Genomic DNA, 7,811 nt, shown 5'->3' on the forward strand with positions numbered 1-7,811 from the left:
TCAGCCAATCGACCTAATGTTATATAGCCTACTCAAGCCTTTAATCTCACTGACCAGAATCCAGATACTGGAAGTGGGACCATCTCTCTGCTGGTGTTGGGCCAATGCTCCCAGTCACCTTGTATCACCAAGATCATCACTGCTATCACTACCTCTACCATCACCCTAGAGTCATCATTCCTATCTACAGCCATCACCTTACAGATCAACCCTGAAGTCATCCCCACTGCCGTCAGCACATCTACAGCCATTATTGCTAGAACAACCACAGCCATCACCCCTACAGTCGTCATCACTGCCTCTGTGACTGTCACAACTGTTATCCTTTCAGCTGTTACCCTTACATTACAACCAGTCATCCCCATGACACTCTTCCCCATACGACCATCAGCTCTACCACCATGAGCACTTGCCTGCAGCCAACACCTTCGGGTTCTCATCCCTGCCGTCAACACACCTGGGTCATCTGTCTGTATCTGCCTCCCAACTGCCACTGTCATCCATGCTACCACCCTTCCAGACACCATCACTAGAGCCAGTCATGCCCAGTGATGCCCTCACCCCTACAACCATAACTCCTAGAGCCATATACCCTCCGTCATCATTACCCTGCAGCTGTCATCCCCACCACCACCGGCATACCTCCAGCCATCCTCACAGAGCAGTCACACCCAGAGTCAACATCCCTTGGCCATCACACTTATATTTATCACCACCACAGTCATCATCACACACAAAAAAATGCAATTGCAAGTCAGTCCACACCACCAGCAAACATCCCTTTCGGCAGGCATTTCTCGAACATCTGTATGCTAAGTTTAGAATGTTCACTTTCTGGGTCTTTGGTGGCAGACATTTCAATAACATTAAAAACAATCTTATCACAAAAGTGATTCATTTGTATCATATACAATTTAGAAAAGAAGGATAAACAAAGAGAAGAAAGTTCAAATATCCCTTTCTTTCTCTCTCTCTCTCTCTCTCTGCAGTACAATTTGCACAGAAAGCAGATTAGTGGTTTGGGGCGTTGGGGAAGGAAGGGAGCGATCAGGAGGGACCCAAGGATGCTTTGGGGGGTGATGGATAGTTTACACTCTCGGTCGTGGAGATGGTTCATCATTATATACAAATGTAAAAACTCAACAAACCGTATACTTTTCAAAAGTGCAAATTATTGTACTTCAATTGTATCTAAATAAAGTTGTTTTTAAATTTTCAAAAGTTCAAGTCCCACTTCACACAGTGCATTGGTATCTGCTTGTCAAGCTGACCACAGTATCAAGATTTTCTGGCGCTATGCACGCTCTGCTAGAGGTGATTTGTAATGGCCGCCGAGAAGCCCAGGCATAATGCACCACGATTATTTCACCAGGCCTCTACAGATGCATTTACGTTGGCTTGATATTTTGACTCTTCATCGTACATCCTTAAAGGAAATATTCATAGCTACATTTTATTTATTTATTTATTTTTTTCCCCTTAGGATACATTTCCAGAAGGGGAATCCTTGGGGGAAAAGATGTGCACCTTTCAAGGCTTTCCATTACGCGGCACTTGTGAAATTCGAGGTTGTGCCCAAGATGTTCTGTTGACTTCCTCCCCCTACTCTCCAGCCTGCCCTATGCCCTCCCACCATCCATCGGTGGGGGTGAGCTCAGGAAAGCCTAGGTCCTTTCCCCTCAAGCTGAAAGCATACTTTTTTGGCTCCGTCCTACTCAGCCTGCCCGGTAGACTCGCAAAAAGACCAGCGCTGCCAGCTCGCACTCCTTCGTCTATCCTCCACGGGGCCTGCGCTTTCCAGCCCCAAAGTCCTTTCCAGACCGACCCCGGGCCGCGGGAACTGCCGAGCCACGGTGCGCGGTGTGGGGGACCTGGCGGGCCTTGGGGGACAGGGTACGGCGATCAGGGGCGCCAGGCGCGGGACACGCGGCTGCGGGGCTTGGGGCACATGGGTCTCGGGCGGCCGGAGCGGAGCAGCCGGGGAGGAGCCGCTGGCCCAACCTTCCCGGCCCTCGCCGCGAGCGCGCGTCCCGGGCCCGCGCAGGATGTGCCGGCTTCCTGTTTGCTCAGCCCCGGCCGCGAGCCGAGCTCACACACTAACCGCAGTCTTCAAAGGCAGCCACCTCAGCCCGGCGCTAGGCGCCGCGACCGCCTCGTCGAGGCCGGGAGAAGGCAGAGGAGTGGGGGAGGGGGTGAAGGGACCTCGAGAGAAGTACAGCGGGGCGACTCGCCCGCGGGACAGAAGGGAGCGGGGGTTTTCGGCCCTTCCCCTCTGGCTTCTTTTCAGATCTCTCTCTCCTGGTCCGCTGTGTCCACTCAGGGGGTCCTGGGCTCCCTTCTCCGCACTTGCCTTCTTGGAACGTTAGTCCCAGCAGACTGCCCTGGCCCCGGTCCCATTAGGTCAGGCCCCAGCTGGCTAATGGGCCCTAAACACGTTTTTAATAGGTGTTGCCTTCTGGGCAACACATTTGTATTTTATAGTTTCTGTTCCAGGTACACAAAGCCCTCAGTTGAAAAAGCGATCCAGGTCAGTAGTTCAGGGAACAAGGCCACCTCCAACTTGATAATGGGCTGGCAAACAGGACCCAGGATAGAGCTCTCTGCCCAGAGCCTTGTGCCAGGTATTCTGAGGAGATGTGAGATAATAGCTGTCAGGGTCCCTTGCACCTGGGAGCTTCCATCTTAGGTAGGAGTGGCAAGCTTACATCTGCCCAGCACTGTTCTTTGCCAAGCACGACAGGAGGCACTTCAGAAACGTTTAATGCCACCACAGGCCCTGCCATCCCCAACCAGGGGAAGCAGTTTAAATTGGGGTCATTATGGCAAAGATATGTAGAGTATAATAGGTGGGGCAGGAGTATTGTGGTGTGTGTGTATGTGGTGTGTGTGTATGTGTTGTGGGGTAGGGGGAGTATTCCACAAGTAGTGAGATCTTCAGAGAACCTTCAGAGGGCAGATCCTGGGCTTCCATAGACACAAAGGTCACTGTAGACTGCATTCACATAGAGCAGCCCCTGACTTGCACCTCATCCCCAGAGATTCTAATTAGCTAGATGATCACGGGTGGAATATCTGTGGCTGATGCGACCCAGACTTGTATGAACGCATCCGTCACTCTGCAAATGGGTACAAGCCTGCTGTGAGAGAGTAAGAGTTTAGATAAGTGCTATCTAAATTTGGAAAACTTCCCAAATGATTCTGATTCTCACCTCTCCCTGACACCCACACACATCCAGTTGAAAATAAGAACACTATGTGGCAGGCAGTGGGCTCTACAACAACCCTATAAAGCAGGCACTGCTGTTATCCTCATTTCCAGGGAGGAAGCCAAGACTCAGAGGGGTTCAGCAGACTGTGTAGGCCAACACAGCTAAGAAGTAACAGAGCTAACTCAAACACAGGCTTGGTCTGGGTTCAAGGCCCGTGCTATTAGCCCCTAGGTTCAAGTGCCTCTGATATAGAGTTTCTGAACAAGAAGGTGAGAGAACTGCCACCCTATCCTGGTTGGGGTACCACAGGGCTACCTTGAAACAAAGCAGGGGTGAAGAGGATGCGGAGGGCATCTGGGAGGGGCATCACATACACAATAGCTGGAGAGTTAGGGTTGATTAAATGCAGGCGATCTACAGGGGCATCCTTGTCAACCTAAGGAGTATTCACATCTGTAATACCTGGCTTAGAGGGTTGGGATGGGGAAGCAAACCAACTTCAAACAGTTGTTGTATAGACGAAAGGGCAGTATTCTAGGTGGCCAGGAATGATGGGGAAGAGATAAATGGAAGATTTGGGTTCATTTCATGGAAGACATTTTTTGATATTCAGTTGGTACTAGCTCAGCCCTGGTAAATAGTGATCTTCCTGTCTCTAGAAACATTCAAGTGGAGACCACACAGTCCCTTGGAAATACCTGGGCATTTCCAAGGTAAAGTCCATCTTGGTAGCCAGAGCCGTTGTCACACTTCATGATGGTCATTTTAGGGGGGGTCAAGGGCAAGGACAGCAGAAGTGCAAGTGAGAGGAGGGCAGAAGAGAGCCAAGAGCCTGGGCAGGAAGCCACCATCCCCGCACATATAGACAGCACATGGGGAGCTCGCAGCTCTGGGAAGGCCGGGGAGCCCCTGGCAGCAGGGGCTGATGGGAGGGAAAGACAGTCATCTCTGAATCTCTGAACTCATGATAAGGTCTGGGTTTAAAAACAAAAAACACCTGCAGGCAGCTGTGGCAATTACCATCAGAGGAAGAGGCTGGGCTCTATGACCTTGGGCAAGTGACTCTGGGCCATGAGCTCTAATGAAGAGAATGACAATGATAATGTGGGCCTTGCGCAGGGGTTGGAGGGGAGGAGTGTGGGTGTGTGGGGGTGGGTGTGTGGGTGTGTGTGTGTGTGTGTATGCCTCTGTGTGTGTGTGTGTGTGTAAGTATAACCAGCGTTACTCAGATGACACGTATAGAGAAAGCGCTCTTGGCTCAGTGTCCAGTGCTTGGAAAGCTTGGTCCCTGCTGGGTGACTCCATCTCAGTTCCCTCCAGGCTCCACCCAGAGTTTCTCTTCCAGCCTTGGCACTTGCTCCTACATCTTATCTGGACCCCAGCTAAAATCTCCACTTCGTGACCTAGTGGCCCATATCCTGTGTGTCTCCACCTTGTCAAGGGCAGGGTCTTTCAGCCCAAGCAATTCTAAAACACAGGAGGTATGACAAGCAAGAAGTCCTAGGACTACTCAGGACCAATGGGAGGGAAATCAGCTTTTCAGCTTCAGGGTCTTGCCATGGACCACTGGGACTTTCTCAACCACCAGCCTACCTCACTTGAACTGCTTGCTCAGTTCCTGTTTCACAAAGAAACTAGGAAGTGAAGAGATGGGCCGGCGACGGGGCAAGGGTTGGCTGGGCGGAGCAGGGCTGGGGAGTGCCTCCCACTAACTGCTGAGAGAACCTTGAGGGACAAGATGGACTGAGAGGAAACGGTTGTTATTGAATCTTTCATATTTCTATTTTTTGGCACCAAGAGGGTCCAATCACTGATTGAGGAAGTACCCAGTGAGTTGGTAACGTTCACTGCTGACGTGGTTTAGCTGGGTGAAGGGTGGCTAGCCCCGCCCCTTCTGTGGTTCTAGCCCATGAACAGCTGGAGCAGCTGGTAGGCAAGTGAGAGAGGACTAAGTCATAATTTTGAAAATGAACCGTTTAGTCTCTGTTTACATATAGAGGTATGTCATCTTATCCACGTTCTTTTGTATTCCAGAAAGGATATAAAGGGTCAAAAATGGAGGTCAATCCCATCATCACTACAGCCGTCACAGCTCTGTGACCTCAAAGAGGTCTCTGTGCGCCTCAGTTTGCTCATTAGCACCAGAAGGGGAGTAACTGAGGCCCACCCTGGGAGTCAGAGGGGAGCTAGCTCAGAGCTGAGTCAGGAGTACTGGGGGCTTCATCTGAGCTCCTACCCCAAAGAACAGTGTCACCTTGGGTAAGTCCCTTCTTTTTTTCTGGACTGCTGTTGCAGTTTCCCCATCTGGATACTGAAAAGGTCAAACCTGCTTTTTATTTGGTCCTGGAGCTATTAGTCAGGACTGGCTATGGCATTTGTGGGGCCTTGTGCAAAGTGAAAGGCTGGGTTGTTCAGTTGCTAAGTTGAGTCTGACTCTCTGCGACCTCATGGACTGCAGCATGCCAGGCTTCCCTGTCCTTCATTCTCTTCCCAGAGTTTGCTCGAAGTCATGTCCACTGAGTCGGTGATGCCATCCAACCATCCCCTTGTTAAAAAAAAAAAATCTTAAAGATTTCAAGATGATGACATCAGAATATCACATCAAGTTTGGGGCCTTTCTAAGCACAAGGCCTCAGGCAACTGCACAGGTCAATCAGTCAGAATGTGGCCCTGCAATTGCTTCCAATACAACTGTATGGGAAACCCCTTCGGCTGCTTTTCTCTTAAATGAAGTATAGTTGATTGACAACATAGCATCAGTTTCTGGTGAATTGGCACTCTGCTTTGCCCTGTGGCATTTCTGAGGAGCCCTGGGCTCCAGGGAGCATAGCTGGGAAAACACAGAGACTTGTTCAAAAGCCTGTCTGGTTTTGACAATTTATATGTAAAAGTTGAGCCCAAACCTTTTCCTTACCTCCCTCCAAAGGTGGGCAGATGATGGCGTTTTCATCTGTGAGGCTTCCTGGCTTACAGGGCGCTGTCACATCCGGATCTCATGGGCCTCTCATCATAACCTCATGAGTAAGGTGGGCCAGGGAGTTAACAGCAGGGATAACTGAAGACCAGAGAGGTGTGGTGACTTGAGCAAGGCCACACAGCTGGTACAAGAACTCTAGAATCCTAACTCCTAGGAAAAGGGAGTTTTTCACATGGCCTGCTCCACAGTGGCGATTGGCAGGTGAGGAGGGGTTTGGCAAGCTCTATTCTCCAAGGACCAGAGCCCAAGGGGACATTTATTTATCTTTGGTTCCTAATGATATCTCAAGCGCACTGGGTTAGCCCTGCTGTGTGCCCTGAACGTCTCCCTGCCTGATCCAGAGGGAAGCCCTTGAAGCAAGATGCTCTGCAGGCCGGGCATCTGAGGCCCAGGAAGGGAGGTGGTGAGGGGCTGTGGCCCCCTCTGCAGCTAGGATTCTGGGGCCAGGGTTCTGAACCCCAAAATGGTGGGCTGGAATAGGCAGTTAAGTTGTGGGGAGATGAGGCAAAACCCTGGGTCTTGCGTGAAAGGGAGGAAAGGGGTGTGAGCTGCCCTAGGTAGGGTGAAAGCCTTGTGAGGGGGTCTTGGCCAGGCACTAGGGCCCCCCTGCTGCCCAGGAGCCCCAGGAGCAAGTGTCAGGGGTCAAAGGTAAAGGCCAGGGCGGGCAGGCCCTGGGGAAGCAGGATGGTGTGAAGAACGTGAGCTAAGTCCCAACTCACCAGCCGTGTGATCCTGGTTGAACCTGTTTTCTCATCTGTCAAACAGTGAGAACCAGAACTTTTTTCCCTTTTTAAGGGAATGGGTTCTGGAGTCCTTTGCTTGGTTTAAATCCTGCTTTTTTCATTTCCTTGACAAGTGACCTTGACAACTTGGTTAATCTCTATGAACCTAGCTTCCGTTCTCTCATTTTAAAATGGAAACAATATAAGTACCTTCTCAGAGACTGTGGGGATGAAATGGGAAAATGTGATAATGTATGGTACACTTAAAAATTTAAGAGAGTAGAACGGAAACGTGGACCCGGAGCCAGCCTAGCGGCGCAGCTTTGGGTGCTCCAAGTGGAAAGATCAACGGGCCGCGAACGGAGCTGAAGAAGAAGCTGTTCAAGCGACGACAAGTGTTGAACCGGGAGTGGCGACTGAAGCATCGGGTGGTCGGAGCTGTGATAGACGAAGGACTGATTACGCGGCACCACCTCAAGAAGCGGGCGTCCAGTGCACGTGCCAACATTACTCTGTCTGGGAAGATGTGCAGGAAACTCCTCCAGCAGATCCGACTTGCCCAGAAAGAGAAAGCAGCCATGGAAGTGGAAGCCCCTCCCAAGCCAACCAGGACTAGTGACCCACAGCCCAGATCAAAAAAGAAGACAAAAGCCCCCCAGGATGTAGATATGGAGGACCTTGAAGATAAGAGCTAAATTTGAATCTCACACCCTTTCCACCAGAAGATTCTCAAGCTGGAGCCAAGAGGACTCGATGGTTATTTCAGATGATTTTGGAGAAAGCATTGCTCCTTTTAATTTTCCCCGTATACCTCTTCCCTAATGGCCTACTGACCTGCCCTGGAGGGATGTATTGAGAAAAAGAGAGTAGAAAAGAAAAATTGGAGAGGGAGTCCTAAGCAGT

Source organism: Bos mutus, chromosome X, assembly GCF_027580195.1.
Source record: "Bos mutus isolate GX-2022 chromosome X, NWIPB_WYAK_1.1, whole genome shotgun sequence".
Classification (NCBI taxonomy): domain Eukaryota; kingdom Metazoa; phylum Chordata; class Mammalia; order Artiodactyla; family Bovidae; genus Bos; species Bos mutus.